At 46.0% G+C, this 20,598-nt stretch overlaps 1 long non-coding RNA gene across 1 annotated transcript; it reads left to right on the top strand.

Annotated features, from left to right (window-relative positions):
• Nucleotides 1-3,521: 3,521 nt before the first annotated feature.
• On the top strand, nucleotides 3,522-19,651 carry LOC141097038 (uncharacterized). The gene is made up of 3 exons (XR_012233837.1): nucleotides 3,522-3,719; nucleotides 16,285-16,434; nucleotides 18,704-19,651. It is a non-coding gene; the product is annotated as an uncharacterized lncRNA (long non-coding RNA).
• The last annotated feature ends 947 nt before the right edge of the window (nucleotides 19,652-20,598 follow it).

Here is a 20,598-nt window from a genome sequence, read left to right as displayed (position 1 = left end):
TGAAAACCCAAAAGTCATTATCTCAGTAAATTAGAATGATTAACAAAAACACATGAAAAGGCTTCTTAAGCATTTAAAAAGGTCCCTTAGGCCATGTGCACACGATGCAGATATCCAGCGGACCCGCAGCGGATTTTACCATGCAGAAACGCTGCATATCCGCATTGTGATGTACAGTAGCATGTTAATCAATAGGAAAAAAATGCTGTGCAGACGCTTTTCTTGTGGTTCAAAATATGCAGCATGTCACTTCTTTTGTGCAATTTCCACCTGCTCCATTCTCCAAATCCGCAGGGGAAAACCGCAAGAAAACCGCAAGAAAAAAGGAAGAAATCCGCAGGAAAAATGCCGGTCATTTGACCTGCAGATTTCGTCAATTCTGCGCGGAAATATCCGCAGGGCAAAAAAGTACATGTGCACTTAGCCTTAGTCTGTTTCAGTAGGCTCTACAATCATGGGGAAGACTGCTAACTTGATAAATGTCCAGAAGGCTGTCATTGACACACTCCACAAGGAGAGTAAGCCACAAAAGATTATTGCTATAGAAGCTGGCTGTTCAAAGTGCTGTATCCAAGCATATTAATGGAAAGTTGAGTGGAAGGACAAAGTGTGGTAGAAAAAAGTGCACAAGCAACCAGGATAACTGCAGCCTTGAAAGGATTGTTAAGAAAAGGCCATTCAAAAATTTGGGGGAGATTCACAAGGAGTGGACTGGTGCTGGAGTCATTGCTTCAAGAGCCACCAAATACAGATGCATCGAGGACACAGGCTACAAGTGTTGCATTCCTTGTGTCAAGCCAAGGAAAAAAACAATTGGACTGTTGCTCAGTGGTCCAAGGTGTTGTCTTCAGATGAAAGTAAATTTTGAATTTCATTTGGAAATCTAGGTCCCAGAGTCTGGAGGAAGAGTGGAGAGGCACACAATCCAAGCTGCTTGAGGTCTAGTGCAAAGTTTCCACAATCAGTGATGGTTTGGGGAGACATATCATCTGCTGGTGTAGGTCCACTGTGTTTTATCAAGACAAACGTCAGTGCAGCCGTCTACTAGGAAATTTTAGAGCACTTTCATGCTTCCCTCTACCGACAAGCTTTTTAGAGATGGAAATGTCTTTCCCCAGGAGGACTTGACACCTGTCCACACTGCCAAAAGTATCCATACCTGGTTTAAAAACAACAGTATCACTGTGCTTGAGGTATTGTCAAGAGGTAGAAGAGAGACACCAGACCCAACAATGCATATGAGCTGAAGGCTGTTATCAAAGCAACCTGGGCTTCCATAACACCTCAGCAGTGCCACAGGCTGATCGCCTCCATGCCATGCCGCATTGATACAGTAATTGATGCAAAAGAAGCCCCGACCAATCATTGAGTGCATTTACTGAAAATACATTTCAGTAGGCCAACATTTCGGATTTTAAAATAATTTTTCATTGCTGTTATAAAGTATTCTAATTTATTGAGATAATGACTTTTGGGTTTTAATTGGCTGTAAGCCATAATCATCAACATTAACAGAAATAAACAGTTGAAATAGAACACTCTGTAATGACTCTATGCGTGTGACAGCGAGAGACCAACGATCAGCGGGCTCCCAGCGCCATACAGCAGACGCTGGGAGCTGGTATCCAGGGTAAACAGTGGGTAACTAAGTGCCACGTGCTTGCTGGTCCTGATCGCTGGTGAGTCTGCCTATGTGACAGCTCACCAGCGATCAGCTAATTATGTCCCAGCGATACCATCCACGTCGGATCATTGGTGGGATCGCTGGGACATTGAAGCGTGTAACGGGGCCATTACACTTCTTGAGCAGTGACCTCTGCACATTTAACAGACCATGCCCATGCATCTCCACTCAATGGACCTGTCTTAGTTATTTATGTTCAGGAATCTCTGGAGCAGTTCAGGCAAGATGGCTGTACAGACAATACGAAAAATATATATAATAAAAGCAATTTAAAAAGAATAGGCAACTGTATATACTTTCTATAAATTCCATAAGACGTAATATTTTGAGTTCCTGAGTATGGCGTGGGCTCAGATGCTGGTATCTGCCTTAAGTACTTCAATCACTGTAGTTTACCCACTGACATTCTGCTGATCTCAGACAGCAGCATTTAAATGGGGAGATTGCCTGTTCATGTAGTTACCGGCTTCCACTCTTTCTCTAGGACACAATCATGAGGAACAATAGGTTGCCATGGCAGATGGGAGCTCAAGTGTCCCATAAGGAACTACAAAAATAAAGTTAAAAAAGAAAACTTTTGTAACAATGCTACTCATTTGTAAGAAATTTGAGATATCACAGTAACCGCCTCTATTTAAAGTCTGGCTAGTTTATTTTAGTCCTCATAAACCACCTCACAGGAAACTCAAATACAGCCTTGGTCCGGCACAAAGTAAAACATAAAGAAACAAGTCCATACAATTGTGCTGGTTAGCCCGCTTGACTTAAAGTCTAGCTTCTTAAGGCCCCGTTACACATAGCGAGATCGTTAGCGAGATCGCTGAAACGTCACAGGTTTTGTGATGCAACAGCGACCTCGCCAGCAATCTCGCTACGTTTGAGACTTAGCGGCGGCCGGCCCTCCCGCTGGATATCGCTGATCATGCTCGAATGTCCTAGGCCATTTTTTGTTCATTGGTGTCCCTCTGACCAGCAAGCAGTCATCAGAATAGCTGCTGTGTGATAAGATCCCAACGACCGCCGAGGTCGTTATACGAATCGCTGTATCGTTGCTGCATCGTTGATTAGATCTGCCTGTTTGACAGCTTACTAGCGACCATGTAGCGATGTACCAGCGAACCTTACCAGGTCGTATCTTGTCGGGATCACTGGAGCATCGCTATGTGTAACGGTACCCTTTGTCCTGTAGCACAGGCACTCAGTCCAGGAGATCTTCACATCTCCATACCCACAGACATGTGTTAGACAAAAACATCTCAATTTACAAAGTGAACCACACCCAGGGGTGGAGATATGGTGAACAGATGGATCTCCCAACTCTTCAGCTGCTTACAATCAAACTGTCATGGCCGATTAACTCCTTTTAGTCCTATGTGTGCTAAAGTATTACTCCAGGTTTATTTCCCATCCACTCGGTGCCCTATGGCCTCCTACAGCCACCTTACACTTTTTAAAAATATAAAAAATATAAAACTTGGAATCACCCCTTTTCCCACATTAAAATTGAATAAATAAGTAATAATCAAAACATATTTGGTATCAGAAGAAGAATCAATACCTTTGGTGCTGGAGATAATATCAATATTGTGGATGAATTAATTTTAGAACAAATCAAGCCAGACATGTCACTCAAAGCATGGATCCCCAAGCCAGGCCCGAATTGATAATCTGGCGAACCGGGCAGATTCCCGGTGGGCCGGCGGCTCTAAACTACAAAATGGGCCGCTGGCCCTTTAAAACTCCTGACTAGGCTCTGTGTGCGCTCGCGCTCCTGTTGGTGCACGCACTGATAAGGGCCGCAGCGACCTGCATCAGTCTGTGAGTGCGGCCGTGGCCCTTGTCAGTGCCGGCAAGCAGGGGAGTGTGCGCACACAGGGCAAAGGTCAGAAATTTGAAAAGGCCACCTTGGCGCGCACAGGATGCCTCTCTGCTCTCCTCCAGGGGCGTCGCTATGAAAGCTCCGGGGCTGTTGTCCTCCTGTGCAGCTCTGAGGGAGACAGGCAGTGCAGCAATCAAGATGGAACATCAGCATAAGGTCAGCAATGCATAGGTGGCTGCTCCCAGGGAGAGATAAGCTCCTGTCAGCAGGTGACAGCTCCCCCTGCTCTCATCTGCTATCCCGGTAGAGAGGAGAGACCGGGGGATGTGTCGGACAGTGCTGCTGTGAGCAGGAGAAGCTGAAGAGCTGCACGTGAACACCAGCCTCCCCTGCACCACAGAGGAGAGTGTGTGAGGCTGTGTGTGTATGTGTGTGGCTGTGTGTGAGGCTGTGTGTATGTGTGTGGCTGTGTGTGCATGTGTGAGGCTGTGTGTGTATGTGTGAGGCTGTGTGTATGTGTATGTGTGAGGCTGTGTGTGGCTGTGTGTATGTGTGAGGCTGTGTGTATGGCCGGAGTCACACTGGCGAGGAATACGGGAGAGAGGCGCAAAAAGCACGCATTAGACACGGACAAATGATTTTCTATGGAGTCACTCGCACCAGGCGTATATTTCTCCTCAGTATCCTACGCTCTGTGCCACTCGCAGCATGCTGCGATTGTCAGCGTACTACGGCCGTAGTACGCCAATGCAAGTCTATGGGTGCACAAAAAATACGGATTACACACGGACCACACATGTGACTTGCGAGAAATACGCACCCGGTGTCTTTTAGAAACCCTGTCATAGGGCTCCATTATATGTCCATTTTGCAAGCCTGCAAGAAAATCTCGCCATACGGATGCCATACGGATTGCATACGGATGCTGACATGCGCAAAATACGCGACCACACCTTGATTACGGATGACATACGGAGCACTATTTAGGGGTCTGTCATCCGTATTACGCATGTAAAATACTGACCGTATTTTGCGCTGGTTAGTGTGACGCCAGCCTTTGTGTGGGGCTGTGTGTATATGTGATACGTGTGTGACCTGTGTGATACGTGTGAGCATGAGCTGTGTGATACATGAATGTGAGCTACTTGTGTGAGCTACTTGTGTGTGTGAGCTGTGTGTGTGTGAGAGCTGTGTGATACATACGTATGTGAGCTGTGTGATATGTGTGTGTGAGATACGCATGTGATACATCTATGTGTGATATACTAAATGCAAAAACCTCAGTGACATTATCACTATGTCAAAAATCGGGTTATAGGCTATAAGTAGCCACCCTAATCAGGAAAACACCTGAAACACCCACTCCAATAGGTATGCATGCAAAGAGAAGATATGAGTAAATAGGTGAATATAATGAAAATACGTCTTTTATTAAGTAACATATGTATCACATAGTACAAAAATACAAAAGATAAAAATGGCACTACAGGATAGAAAAACAAAAACAAAAAAACCCGGGAAAAACACCCATCCAAAAGATATCGAGTAACACAGCAGTGTATATCATATCTGTGTGAATAGACAGTATCTGCTGACTCCCCATCTCCCCATTGGGAGATCACTGCACCACATTATAGATCCATTAGGGTCACCTAGTGCGCACAAATAAATTTCACGTGGCCAGTTTGAGGAGATATCTTACCAGATATACATGAAGGCTGAGTGGACCTGGGACCAGGTGGGGAAAATGCCCGACGAGCGTTTCGCGTGACTGCAAGCACGCTTTCTCAAGGGAAGTATACCGGGAAGTGCGCACAGGACCTTCTTAAGCCCATGTGACTGGTCACGTGGTTCCCAATTGGCCAATCAGAGCGGTTTGACGCGGCGCATGCGCACTGTCCACCCGAAGGACCGGACAATGCAGGAGAGAGCGTCATACGTTGCCCCGGGCAGCAGGGGAGGAGAGATCCCCGGAAGCCCGGAGGAAGGAAAAAGACACTCCTCCGCATGTTGGCCACAAACGGGGACAGTGGGCATGCGCACAACCGCTGACACCAATGAATGAAAATATACATCATATAATGCACAGGACATTGGGCAGAAATCAAAAAATGGACAAAAATACATAATCACATATAAAGGTAACTCCAAATAGAGGGTACTGAGAGATTCAAGATATAACATCACAATACATATTACTTTCTTCAGATAAAAGCGTCTCAAAGTCGTCCATAGACACCAATGTCCAGAGTTGATGAACATCCGATGTAGATATTGAGATTAAGGCCAATGGGACCACCAAATACAATTGCAACAATTAGATCCAGTTGATGGATGAAGAGAAGGTCCCGCATAAACTAAGAAAGGGAATGAGTGAGACGTATATCAAGGAAACACATACAATAACAAATGAAAAAATATGTAATAAAAGCACACCCCACAACCTGGGATATGGGGAAACAGTTGGGAAAAAAGGGGCATAAAATAAATAAATAAAAGGACCACATAAGAGCCCAATATACAACTTCCGTATTTCAGGATAGCCTACAGAAAAGAGGCAAACGACAAGGATTCATTAAGCCCTTTGGGGGCCATTGTATCAAGTGTAATAATCCATTTGGTCTCAATTTGGGCCAGCCTACGTTTATAATTCCCCCCCCTTAGCCCTAGATGTACTTGATCAATCCCTCTAATTTTGAGGGAAGTTGGTTCGCCATTGTGATACTGTCGAAAATGACGGGGCAGGGTTTTAAGGAGGGACATGTCGGTCACTGTCTTGGATGCACAAATGTCCCGCACATGTTCACGCACCCTCATCCTAAGCTCCCTTGATGTAAGTCCAATATAGATTTTAGGACAGTCACATGTGGCGTAATAAATCACATTCATACTGCCACAAGATATTCGATGACGTATGTTAAACTGTCTCCTTCCGTCTGAGGTATTGAAGGTGGTGCAGCGCAGCACATTTGTGCATGCAAGACAGTGACCGCAAGGTATAGAGCCAGGTATAGGGCCCCTCGAACCAAATGGATTAACCTGTACAGGTCGATAGTGACTCTTGTCCGCCGGTTTAAAGACCACATCAGTAAGCTTTTGTAGCACTTGTATAGCAATACGCTGAGCATGCGTCAAATTATCATATCGACGCTTAGTCGATAGTTCTTTGAAGTCCTCATAAACCAGTTTAGTAAAGACCTCAATGGCCGGACATAGCGACAAGGGGGGGAATTTTGTCGACTTAGGAAGGATAGATGTTGGAAACCTACTTGTTGACGGAGGTGTTTGCTCATCCAATAACTCCTCCAGATTACGAAGATTACGAAGAGCCTCTCTCTCGACCTCACTGATCATCTCCCTGGAGGTCCTCCTGGCATGTAATTTGCACAATAAAAGTTTGCGTGAAAATAAGTGCAGGTCCTTTATGGCTGTGAAGAAGTGAAAAGAGTTAGTTGGACAAAATGACAACCCTCTAGACAAAACTTCCAATTGTACTTTGGACAATACATGTGTAGATAGATTAAGTACCTGTACACCTCCCTGGGATTGGGACAACTTTCCTGTGTTAGACCTGTTCTTGGTAGTTTGTCTTGTCGTAATACGTTTAGTTGTAGAGACAAAACCTGAAGGGCCCGTATTGGAAGAATTTTTTGAACCATACTCATTCTCTCCAGAAGTATTTGACCTCATAGAAGCAGACCTTGATCGAGAATGTGAGAAACTCCTAAATTGCGTTCTAGAACGATCTTGAGGATTTCGCCATTTGTACATACGCTTTAATTTTTTATCCTCCACATCTCTCTGGAATTTTTTTGGCTTTGGTGGACTGAATTTCTTGAGCCCATTTCTGAGAAAGGTCATCCATCTCCTCATTAAATTTTTTTAACAGATCACTAGACATATCTCTACGAAGAATAACTTGTAGAGCTTCCATCTAAGTTTCAAGTGACACCAAGGAATCCTGATTCATTTGTTTCATATTATTTAAATAAGGAAGAACCTATTAGATTTATATCTACTTTTAACCATCAATGGGAGGATATGAGACAAATCCTCATGAAACACTGGTCGGTTTTGGGTACCGAACCCTCCCTGGGAGCGGCTTTGGGATCTTATCCTTCAATGACTCCAAGAAGATCAAAAAATCTTAAGGATCTCCTTGTGCAGAGTCACTATCGACCTGTACAGGTTAATCCATTTGGTTCGAGGGGCCCTATACCTGGCTCTATACCTTGCGGTCACTGTCTTGCATGCACAAATGTGCTGCGCTGCACCACCTTCAATACCTCAGACGGAAGGAGACAGTTTAACATACGTCATCGAATATCTTGTGGCAGTATGAATGTGATTTATTACGCCACATGTGACTGTCCTAAAATCTATATTGGACTTACATCAAGGGAGCTTAGGATGAGGGTGCGTGAACATGTGCGGGACATTTGTGCATCCAAGACAGTGACCGACATGTCCCTCCTTAAAACCCTGCCCCGTCATTTTCGACAGTATCACAATGGCGAACCAACTTCCCTCAAAATTAGAGGGATTGATCAAGTACATCTAGGGCTAAGGGGGGGGAATTATAAACGTAGGCTGGCCCAAATTGAGACCAAATGGATTATTACGCTTGATACAATGGCCCCCAAAGGGCTTAATGAATCCTTGTCGTTTGCCTCTTTTCTGTAGGCTATCCTGAAATACGGAAGTTGTATATTGGGCTCTTATGTGGTCCTTTTATTTATTTATTTTATGCCCCTTTTTTCCCAACTGTTTCCCCATATCCCAGGTTGTGGGGTGTGCTTTTATTACATATTTTTTCATTTGTTATTGTATGTGTTTCCTTGATATACGTCTCACTCATTCCCTTTCTTAGTTTATGCGGGACCTTCTCTTCATCCATCAACTGGATCTAATTGTTGCAATTGTATTTGGTGGTCCCATTGGCCTTAATCTCAATATCTACATCGGATGTTCATCAACTCTGGACATTGGTGTCTATGGACGACTTTGAGACGCTTTTATCTGAAGAAAGTAATATGTATTGTGATGTTATATCTTGAATCTCTCAGTACCCTCTATTTGGAGTTACCTTTATATGTGATTATGTATTTTTGTCCATTTTTTGATTTCTGCCCAATGTCCTGTGCATTATATGATGTATATTTTCATTCATTGGTGTCAGCGGTTGTGCGCATGCCCACTGTCCCCGTTTGTGGTCAACATGCGGAGGAGTGTCTTTTTCCTTCCTCCGGGCTTCCGGGGATCTCTCCTCCCCTGCTGCCCGGGGCAACGTATGACGCTCTCTCCTGCATTGTCCGGTCCTTCGGGTGGACAGTGCGCATGCGCCGTGTCAAACCGCTCTGATTGGCCAATTGGGAACCACGTGACCAGTCACATGGGCTTAAGAAGGTCCTGTGCGCACTTCCCGGTATACTTCCCTTGAGAAAGCGTGCTTGCAGTCACGCGAAACGCGCGTCGGGCGTTTTCCCCACCTTGTCCCGGGTCCACTCAGCCTTCATGTATATCTGGTAAGATATCTCCTCAAACTGGCCACGTGAAATTTATTTGTGCGCACTAGGTGACCCTAATGGATCTATAATGTGGTGCAGTGATCTCCCAATGGGGAGATGGGGAGTCAGCAGATATGATATACACTGCTGTGTTACTCGATATCTTTTGGATGGGTGTTTTTCCCGGGTTTTTTTGTTTTTGTTTTTCTATCCTGTAGTGCCATTTTTATCTTTTGTATTTTTGTACTATGTGATACATATGTTACTTAATAAAAGACGTATTTTCATTATATTCACCTATTTACTCATATCTTCTCTTTGCATGCATACCTATTGGAGTGGGTGTTTCAGGTGTTTTCCTGATTAGGGTGGCTACTTATAGCCTATAACCCGATTTTTGACATAGTGATAATGTCACTGAGGTTTTTGCATTTAATAATTGTTTCTGTGTTTTTCACAGCCTACCTCAGCCTTAACATGGATTTTCGTGCCCGTGATCAGACTGTCATGGTATGCCTAGGTTACTTTAGGCAAAAACCCCGGGACCCCTGCGATGTCCCTCAGACTAGGGAAAACCCTGTCTGTCCCTCTACCCAGGGTTTACACTGAAGGTGTGCCTGCCTGAGCCTCCACCCTGTCCCTGTCTCCTGTCCAGCCCTAAGCTGAACCCACCACCCTCCACCCAGTGAGGGGACCAGACACCAGACCCCACAAATACGTATGGACAGGGGTAAAAGAAACACCACACAGTTAATACACAAGGGAATACAATAATGTGCAAGGGCAACCAAATATATATATAACAGATTGGAGAAAGAACCACTGAGGGATATACTGCACCAGATATCAGACGCTCCAACACCACCACTGCTGACCGGTATTGCTAGCACTAGGCTAAAGCTATAGTCGGCGACGCCCATAGTCAGGACGAACTATTTAAAGACCAAGGGCGTGGCCCAGCCCTCAGCCAGCATGACAACCTGGTTAACCCTATCCCGACTGGAACAGAATACCCAACGGGTATTACCGCTGTCTGCCGGACACCCTGGTGTGAACAGTGTCCGACATGACAGTACCCCGCCTTCTACGAGGGACCTCCGGAACCTCACCATGTCGAGGACCTGGCTTGTCCGGATGGCGACGATGGAACATAGTAACCAGTCGATCAGCATGAATGTCAGAGGCCGGCACCCATGTCCTCTCCTCAGGACCATAGCCACGCCTGTGGACCAGGTACTGTAGAGTGCGACGCACAACCCTAGAGTCCACCACTTTGGACACCTCAAATTCCAACGCGCCATCCACCAAGACGGGAGGTGGTGGCCCGGGGGAACCATCCACCAAACCCACGACCTTCTTTAGCAATGCTTTGTGAAATACATTATGAATCTTATACACAGCCGGCAACTCCAAACGAAATGCCACTGGGTTGATCACTGCGGAGATTCTAAATGGGCCAATGAACCTGGGACCCAACTTAAGTGACGGTATCTTGAGCTTAATGTTCCTAGTAGATAACCACACCCAATCTCCCACACACAGGTCCGGACCTGGCACACGTCTGCAGTCAGCCACCCGTTTGTACCTGGAACCCACCTTCAACAAGCGCTGCTTGACTCTCCTCCACACAGATGACAATTGAGCTCCCAACTGGTCCTCTTCAGGGACGCCAACTGAGCACCCCTGACGCAACGTGCAAAATTGAGGATGTTGACCATACACACAAAAAAAAGGAGATTCCCCAGACGATTCCTGGCAATGGTTGTTTATTGCGAATTCTGCCAGAGGAAGAAACGCTGACCACTCTTCCTGATTGTCGGAAATAAAGCAGCGCAAGTATTGCTCCAGGTTTTGGTTCATCCGCTCAGTCTGTCCATTCGACTGAGGGTGGAAAGCCGATGAATGAGATAATTTGATTCCAAGGCGAGAACAAAAAGCTCTCCAAAACTTTGCCACAAACTGCGTACCTCGATCAGACACAATGTCAGACGGGACACCATGAAGTCTGACCACCTCGCGAATAAATATCTGAGCAAGAGTCTTAGCATTGGGCAAAGACGGTAAAGCAACGAAATGTGACATTTTGGAGAACCTATCAACAATTACCAAAATGACCGAGTTCCCTGCCGAGGCGGGCAAGTCAGTAATAAAATCCATGGAAATCTCAGTCCATGGCTTACTGGGCACCCCGAGAGGCTGCAAGCTACCAGCGGGACGGGAACGAGGAGTCTTGGCCCGTGCGCACGTGGTACAGGCAGCCACATATGAGGCCACATCCTGCCGGATTTTAGGCCACCAAAAACGACGCGATACCAGTTCCAGAGTGCTCTTAACCCCTGGATGACCTGCCAGTACCGTGTCGTGATGTTCGCCCAACACTCTAGAGCGTAGATGTAGCGGCACAAAAGATTTATTAGCAGGCAACCCCGGCGGTACCACCTCCTGAGCCTCCGCAATCTCTGCCTCAATCTCTGTCGTGATGGCAGATACCACCACACCCCTTTGGAGAATAGGCACCGGCTCTTCACATAACTCTCCACCAGGAAAACACCTGGATAAAGCGTCTGCCTTAACATTCTTCGACCCAGGTCGATAGGTAACAATGAAGTTGAACCGGGTGAAGAATAATGCCCAGCGAGCCTGTCTGGAGGACAGGCGCTTAGCAGATTCTAAATAAAGCAAATTCTTATGGTCGGTTATCACAGTAATCTGATGAACAGCCCCCTCCAAGAAGTGTCGCCACTCCTCAAATGCCAATTTGATGGCCAATAGTTCCCTGTTGCCAATATCATAATTACGCTCCGCAGGCGACAGCTTCTTGGAGAAGAAGGCACACGGATGCAACTTGGCCCAAGAAGGGCCCTGAGACAGTACAGCCCCCACTCCAACCTCCGACGCATCCACCTCCACGACAAACGGTAAGGAGACATCGGGCTGCACCAGAATGGGCGCTGAGGCAAAACTATTCTTGAGGAATTCAAACGCCTGTACCGCAGGCTCAGACCAGTCAGAAAAGTCGGTACCCTTCTTAGTCATGTCAGTCAGTGGTTTGGCAATCATAGAGAAGTTCTTAATAAATTTCCTATAGTAATTGGAGAAGCCAAGAAATCGCTGAAGCGCCTTAAGATTATCAGGCCGATCCCAATGTAGTACCGCCTGCACCTTTGCGGTGTCCATCTTAAAACCTGAGGCGGAGATTATATAACCCAAGAACGGTAGCTCCTGTACGAAAAACACACATTTTTCAAGCTTGACATAGAGCCTGTTCTCTCTGAGCAACTGCAGAACCTGTCTAACATGCTCTATATGTGTATCATGGTCGCGAGAGAAAATGAGGATGTCGTCAAGATAAATTATAACAAACCTCCCCAACAACTGAGAGAAGACATCATTAATGAAGTGTTGAAAGACCGCCGGTGCCATAGTCAACCCAAACGGCATTACCAAACTCTCAAAGTGACCCTCAGGGGTATTGAACGCTGTCTTCCACTCATCCCCCTGACGGACTCTTATAAGATTGTACGCCCCCCTGAGGTCCAGTTTGGAGAACCACCTGGCACCAACCACTTGGTTGAATAAATCGGGTATAAGTGGCATAGGGTAAGGATCACGGACCGTAATCTGGTTGAGTTCTCTGAAATCCAGACACGGGCGTAAACCGCCATCCTTCTTTTTAACAAAGAAGAAGCCAGCAGCCAGAGGAGAAGAGGAAGGTCTAATATGACCCTTGCTCAGGCTATCCGCAATGTATTCCTTGAGAGCTAGCCTCTCGGGACCTGAGATATTAAACATTCTAGCTTTAGGTAACTTGGCCCCTGGTTTCAACCTAATAGCACAGTCATAGGGGCGATGCGGTGGTAGTTCCGAACAACCCTTCTCAGAAAATACATCCGCATAATCCAGCAACGGCTCCGGGATACTGGGGGTCAAAGCGGAAATACATGTAGCCAGGCACCTCTCCTGACACTCCCTGCTCCACTGAATTATGTCCTGGGTCTTCCAATCAATAACAGGATTATGCATTGACAACCATGGAAAGCCCAGAACCATCTGAGCCGGTAAGTTACTAAGCACCTTACAAGTTACCCGCTCTGAGTGTAATACTCCGATGTGGAGTTGTATATCCAACACACACTCTGTGATCTCCCCTTGAGACAACGGGGAAGCATTGATGGTAACCACCCGGATGGGGTTCGGCAATTTCTCCACCGGAAATCCCGCTGTATGCGCGAACCTCTCATCAATGAGATTGGCAGCTGAGCCACTATCAATAAATACTGTAATAGAGAGCATTTGCCCCCCAAGTACCACCCTAGCAGGGAGCATACACTGGGAAATCATGACGGAGGATACACAAAGGCTCAGACTAGACTCCTCCAAACCCTCTGAGCCTATCAGTTTTCCGCCGGCGCGCCCTTCTTAGGTACCAGGGGGCAAGCGTTAATAAAATGTCCTCCTTTGCCACAAAAAAAACAGAGCCCCTGCCTTCTGTGCCAAGGACGTTTAGGCTTGTTACTCGGAGACTGTGCTATACCAGCGATCTGCATGGGTTCCACGGATTCACCCGCGGCAACCTCACCGACCACTCCCCCACCTCCTGGAGGCAACGAAACCAGCGCCCCCTGATGGAGACGTCGGTCTATGCGTACTACAAGTGCCATCGCAGCCTCCAGAGAGGCGGGAGTCTCGTACATTAGGAGAGTCTGTTTAACCCTTCCAGAAACCCCATGCAAAAATTGACTTCTAAGCGCAGGGTCATTCCACTGCGTGTCCACCGCCCAGCGCCGGAATTCCGTGCAGTAATCCTCAGCTGCTCGATCACCCTGTAGCAGTGAGCGTATCTTAGATTCTGCTAAGTTTAATCTATCCGGATCATCATAGATCAAACCCAGAGAAGAGAAAAAAAAATCTACAGATTCAAATGCCTGTGAGTCTGAAGGGAGTGAAAAGGCCCAGGCCTGTGGGTCACCACTCAGCAAAGAAATCACCAAGCCCACGCGTTGAGCCTCATTACCTGAGGAATGTGGACGCATACGGAAATACAATTTGCATGATTCACGAAACACCGTGAACTTACCACGATCACCAGCAAATCGTTCAGGAAGGGGAAACTTGGGCTCAGCTGCCCTGGCTGCTGCCTCAGCAGGTACTGCAGGAGCTGACAGGCCTTGTTGCTGGACCGCCCCCCTGAGTTCAGTGACCTGTATGGATAGAGCCTCCAGCTGCTTGGTTAGGGAAAGTATAGGATCCATAGTAAGTAACCACTATATTCCCTATCTATACCTTTTTTTTTTTTTTTTTTCTCTCACTTTATTATTTAGGCCGACTATAATGTCATGGTATGCCTAGGTTACTTTAGGCAAAAACCCCGGGACCCCTGCGATGTCCCTCAGACTAGGGAAAACCCTGTCTGTCCCTCTACCCAGGGTTTACACTGAAGGTGTGCCTGCCTGAGCCTCCACCCTGTCCCTGTCTCCTGTCCAGCCCTAAGCTGAACCCACCACCCTCCACCCAGTGAGGGGACCAGACACCAGACCCCACAAATACGTATGGACAGGGGTAAAAGAAACACCACACAGTTAATACACAAGGGAATACAATAATGTGCAAGGGCAACCAAATATATATATAACAGATTGGAGAAAGAACCACTGAGGGATATACTGCACCAGATATCAGACGCTCCAACACCACCACTGCTGACCGGTATTGCTAGCACTAGGCTAAAGCTATAGTCGGCGACGCCCATAGTCAGGACGAACTATTTAAAGACCAAGGGCGTGGCCCAGCCCTCAGCCAGCATGACAACCTGGTTAACCCTATCCCGACTGGAACAGAATACCCAACAGGGTATTACCGCTGTCTGCCGGACACCCTGGTGTGAACAGTGTCCGACATGACACAGACATGGCGTGCACTTATTAATGACACATTACAGGATGATACAGAAGGGGGCTCAGGGGGGACTAGTGGGGCAATTCAGGAGACCACAAAACAGTTTAAGGATCTGCTTCGTAGACGAACCCGTATTTGGTGGAACCATGCTTTCTTAGAAAAATACTTACATAAAGACTTAATACCACGTGGTCTACGTATACAGGTTTTCCCATCGTTCCCTATTCAGGATGATGATTTTATGAATAAATGGGAAACCCTGATTAATACATGCTCCAGAGGCTTTATGGAACTTCTGAAACAAATGAATCAGGATTCCTTGGTGTCACTTGAAACTGAGATGGAAGCTCTACATGTTATTCTTCGGAGAGATATGTCTAGTGATCTGTTAAAAAAATTTAATGAGGAGTATATATACTCCAATATAGATTTTAGGACAGTCACATGTGGCGTAATAAATCACATTCATACTGCCACAAGATATTCGATGACGTATGTTAAACTGTCTCCTTCCGTCTGAGGTATTGAAGGTGGTGCAGCGCAGCACATTTGTGCATGCAAGACAGTGACCGCAAGGTATAGAGCCAGGTATAGGGCCCCTCGAACCAAATGGATTAACCTGTACAGGTCGATAGTGACTCTGCACAAGGAGATCCTTAAGATTTTTTGATCTTCTTGGAGTCATTGAAGGATAAGATCCCAAAGCCGCTCCCAGGGAGGGTTCGGTACCCAAAACCGACCAGTGTTTCATGAGGATTTGTCTCATATCCTCCCATTGATGGTTAAAAGTAGATATAAATCTAATAGGTTCTTCCTTATTTAAATAATATGAAACAAATGAATCAGGATTCCTTGGTGTCACTTGAAACTTAGATGGAAGCTCTACAAGTTATTCTTCGTAGAGATATGTCTAGTGATCTGTTAAAAAAATTTAATGAGGAGATGGATGACCTTTCTCAGAAATGGGCTCAAGAAATTCAGTCCACCAAAGCCAAAAAAATTCCAGAGAGATGTGGAGGATAAAAAATTAAAGCGTATGTACAAATGGCGAAATCCTCAAGATCGTTCTAGAACGCAATTTAGGAGTTTCTCACATTCTCGATCAAGGTCTGCTTCTATGAGGTCAAATACTTCTGGAGAGAATGAGTATGGTTCAAAAAATTCTTCCAATACGGGCCCTTCAGGTTTTGTCTCTACAACTAAACGTATTACGACAAGACAAACTACCAAGAACAGGTCTAACACAGGAAAGTTGTCCCAATCCCAGGGAGGTGTACAGGTACTTAATCTATCTACACATGTATTGTCCAAAGTACAATTGGAAGTTTTGTCTAGAGGGTTGTCATTTTGTCCAACTAACTCTTTTCACTTCTTCACAGCCATAAAGGACCTGCACTTATTTTCACGCAAACTTTTATTGTGCAAATTACATGCCAGGAGGACCTCCAGGGAGATGATCAGTGAGGTCGAGAGAGAGGCTCTTCGTAATCTGGAGGAGTTATTGGATGAGCAAACACCTCCGTCAACAAGTAGGTTTCCAACATCTATCCTTCCTAAGTCGACAAAATTCCCCCCCTTGTCGCTATGTCCGGCCATTGAGGTCTTTACTAAACTGGTTTATGAGGACTTCAAAGAACTATCGACTAAGCGTCGATATGATAATTTGACGCATGCTCAGCGTATTGCTATACAAGAGCTACAAAAGCTTACTGATGTGGTCTTTAAAACGGCGGACAAGGGGGGGAATATTGTCGTCTGGCCTCACGATAAATATGAGCGTGAGGCTTTTCGTCAATTAAGAGATTCTAATACCTACTCACGTTTACCATCTAATCCACTTGCGACCTTCTCTCTCGACCTCCAGCGCATCCTCCTGGAGGCACTGGATAATAATGTCATCTCAAGGCAGGTTTTTGATGGTCTTGTGACTAAGTATCCGAGGATTCCAACATTTTACTTGTTGCCCAAGGTCCATAAGAACGCCCTTGACCCGCCAGGACGTCCTATAGTGTCGGGTATTGATGGACTTTGTGATCCTATTTGTCAATTTATTGACTGTTACTTAAAACCTTTGGTGGAAACTCTACCATCATATATACGTGACACTCCGGACGCCCTGGCTAGGGTCGATGGTGTTTTTGTGAACCAAGGGACTTTGTTAGTGACTGCCGATGTGGAAAGCCTCTATACGTGCATTGAACACTCTCACGGTTTGGAGGCGGTCCGCCTTTTCCTTGGCGCTTCCGATCTGGGTGGCCCCTTGTGTGGGCTTATCCTCGAGCTGTTGCGCTTTATCCTTACCCACAATTTTTTTACTTTTAAAGATAAGTTTTTTCTACAGAATCGCGGCACGGCCATGGGCGCGGCCTGTGCGCCTGCGTATGCTAATCTCTTCCTCGGTTCGTGGGAGAGATTAATTTTTGGCGATGCAGGCGCGCAGGCCGCCTCCCATGTGCTGTGTTGGCACAGATATATAGATGACATTTTCTTTTTGTGGGACGGATCGGTGCAACAGCTCGAGGAATTCATGAGGACGCTGAACCATAATGAATTTAATATCTATTTGACTTATTCTTATGATACCACTAAAATTAGTTTCCTGGATATTACCATAAGTGTTGATCACTCTGGTTATATTCAGACGGATGTCTATCGTAAACCGACATCCGTTAACTCTTTGGTCCATGCGTCCTCTGCCCACAACCCTTCCACCATAGGGGCTGTCCCGATCGGACAGACTCTACGGGCAAGGCGGATCTGCTCCTCGGATGCCAAATTTGAGGTCCAATCGGTTGATTTAAGGGAGCGATTTCTGAACCGTGGATACTCGAATAGAAGCATCAAAAAAGGTTATCTAAGAGCAAGGGCAACACCACGCGGCAGTCTTCTGGAATCCTCGAAGAGGCACCCCTATTTAAATAAGGAAGAACCTATTAGATTTATATTTACTTTTAACCATCAATGGGAGGATATGAGACAAATCCTCATGAAACACTGGTCTGTTTTGGGTACCGAACCCTCCCTGGGAGCGGCTTTGGGATCTTATCCTTCAATGACTCCAAGAAGATCAAAAAATCTTAAGGATCTCCTTGTGCAGAGTCACTATCGACCTGTACAGGTTAATCCATTTGGTTCAAGGGGCCCTATACCTGGCTCTATACCTTGCGGTCACTGTCTTGCATGCACAAATGTGCTGCGCTGCACCACCTTCAATACCTCAGACGGAAGGAGACAGTTTAACATACGTCATCGAATATCTTGTGGCAGTATGAATGTGATTTATTACGCCACATGTGACTGTCCTAAAATCTATATTGGACTTACATCAAGGGAGCTTAGATGAGGGTGCGTGAACATGTGCGGGACATTTGTGCATCCAAGACAGTGACAGACATGTCCCTCCTTAAAACCCTGCCCCGTCATTTTCGACAGTATCACAATGGCGAACCAACTTCCCTCAAAATTAGAGGGATTGATCAAGTACATCTAGGGCTAAGGGGGGGAATTATAAACGTAGGCTGGCCCAAATTGAGACCAAATGGATTATTACACTTGATACAATGGCCCCCAAAGGGCTTAATGAATCCTTGTCGTTTGCCTCTTTTCTGTAGGCTATCCTGAAATACGGAAGTTGTATATTGGGCTCTTATGTGGTCCTTTTATTTATTTATTTTATGCCCCTTTTTTCCCAACTGTTTCCCCATATCCCAGGTTGTGGGGTGTGCTTTTATTACATATTTTTTCATTTGTTATTGTATGTGTTTCCTTGATATACGTCTCACTCATTCCCTTTCTTAGTTTATGCGGGACCTTCTCTTCATCCATCAACTGGATCTAATTGTTGCAATTGTATTTGGTGGTCCCATTGGCCTTAATCTCAATATCTACATCGGATGTTCATCAACTCTGGACATTGGTGTCTATGGACGACTTTGAGACGCTTTTATCTGAAGAAAGTAATATGTATTGTGATGTTATATCTTGAATCTCTCAGTACCCTCTATTTGGAGTTACCTTTATATGTGATTATGTATTTTTGTCCATTTTTTGATTTCTGCCCAATGTCCTGTGCATTATATGATGTATATTTTCATTCATTGGTGTCAGCGGTTGTGCGCATGCCCACTGTCCCCGTTTGTGGTCAACATGCGGAGGAGTGTCTTTTTCCTTCCTCCGGGCTTCCGGGGATCTCTCCTCCCCTGCTGCCCGGGGCAACGTATGACGCTCTCTCCTGCATTGTCCGGTCCTTCGGGTGGACAGTGCGCATGCGCAGCGTCAAACCGCTCTGATTGGCCAATTGGGAACCACGTGACCAGTCACATGGGCTTAAGAAGGTCCTGTGCGCACTTCCCGGTATACTTCCCTTGAGAAAGCGTGCTTGCAGTCACGCGAAACGCGCGTCGGGCGTTTTCCCCACCTGGTCCCGGGTCCACTCAGCCTTCATGTATATCTGGTAAGATATCTCCTCAAACTGGCCACGTGAAATTTATTTGTGCGCACTAGGTGACCCTAATGGATCTATAATGTGGTGCAGTGATCTCCCAATGGGGAGATGGGGAGTCAGCAGATACTGTCTATTCACACAGATATGATATACACTGCTGTGTTACTCGATATCTTTTGGCTGGGTGTTTTTCCCGGGTTTTTTTGTTTTTGTTTTTCTATCCTGTAGTGCCATTTTTATCTTTTGTATTTTTGTACTATGTGATACATATGTTACTTAGTAAAAGACGTATTTTCATTATATTCACCTATTTACTCATATCTTCTCTTTGCATGCATATGTGTGATATACGTGTGTGAGCTGAGTGTGAGCTACTTATGTGTGTGAGCTGTGTAATACGTGTGTGAGCTACTTCTGTGTGTGAGCTGTGTGTGATACATGCGTGTGTGCGTGAGCTGTATGTGAGCTCCTTGTGTGTGTGAGCTGTGTGTGAGCATGAGCTGTGTGATACGTGTGTGAGCTGTGTGATACATGCATGTGTGATACGTGTGTGATATGTGTGAGCTGTGTGATACATGCGTGTGTGAATGTGAGCTGTGTGTGTGAGCATGAGCTGTGTGATGCATGCATGTGTGAGCTATGTGTGTGTGATGCATGGCGTGTGTGTGCTGTGTGATACGTGTGAGCTGTGTGAGATACGTGTGTGAGCTACTTGTGTTTGAGTGTGAGCTACTTGTGTGTGTGAGCTGTGATACATGTGTGTGTGAGCTGTATGTGAGCTGTGTGTGAGCATGAGCTGTGTGAGCTACTTGAGTGTGTGATACATGTGTGAGCTGTGTGTGTGATCGTGAGCTGTATGATACATGCGTGTGTGATACGTGTGTGATTCATGTGTGTTACTTTGTGTGTGTGAGCTGTGTGTGATACATGCATGTGTGCGTGAGCTGTGTGTGAGCTACTTGTGTGTGTGAGCGGTGTGTGAGCGTGAGCTGTGTGATACGTGTGTGTGAGCTGTGTGATACATGCGTGTGTGATACGTGCGTGTGTGATACGTGCGTGTGTGATACGTGTGTGTGAGATACGTGTGATACATGTGAGCTGTGTGATACATGCGTGTGTGTGAACATGAGCTGTGTGTGTGAGCTGTGTGATGCATGCGTGTGTGAGCGTGCGCTGTGTGTGTGTGTGAGCTACGTGTGTGTGTGATACACGCGTGTGTGTGTGCTGTGTGATACGTGTGTGTGATACG

Source organism: Dendrobates tinctorius, unplaced genomic scaffold (genome assembly GCF_039654945.1).
Source record: "Dendrobates tinctorius isolate UK_male_01 unplaced genomic scaffold, ASM3965494v1 ptg000082l, whole genome shotgun sequence".
NCBI classification, from domain to species: domain Eukaryota; kingdom Metazoa; phylum Chordata; class Amphibia; order Anura; family Dendrobatidae; genus Dendrobates; species Dendrobates tinctorius.
Note: the sequence above shows the minus strand (reverse complement) of the source record. Positions and strands in the feature narration are given on the sequence as shown.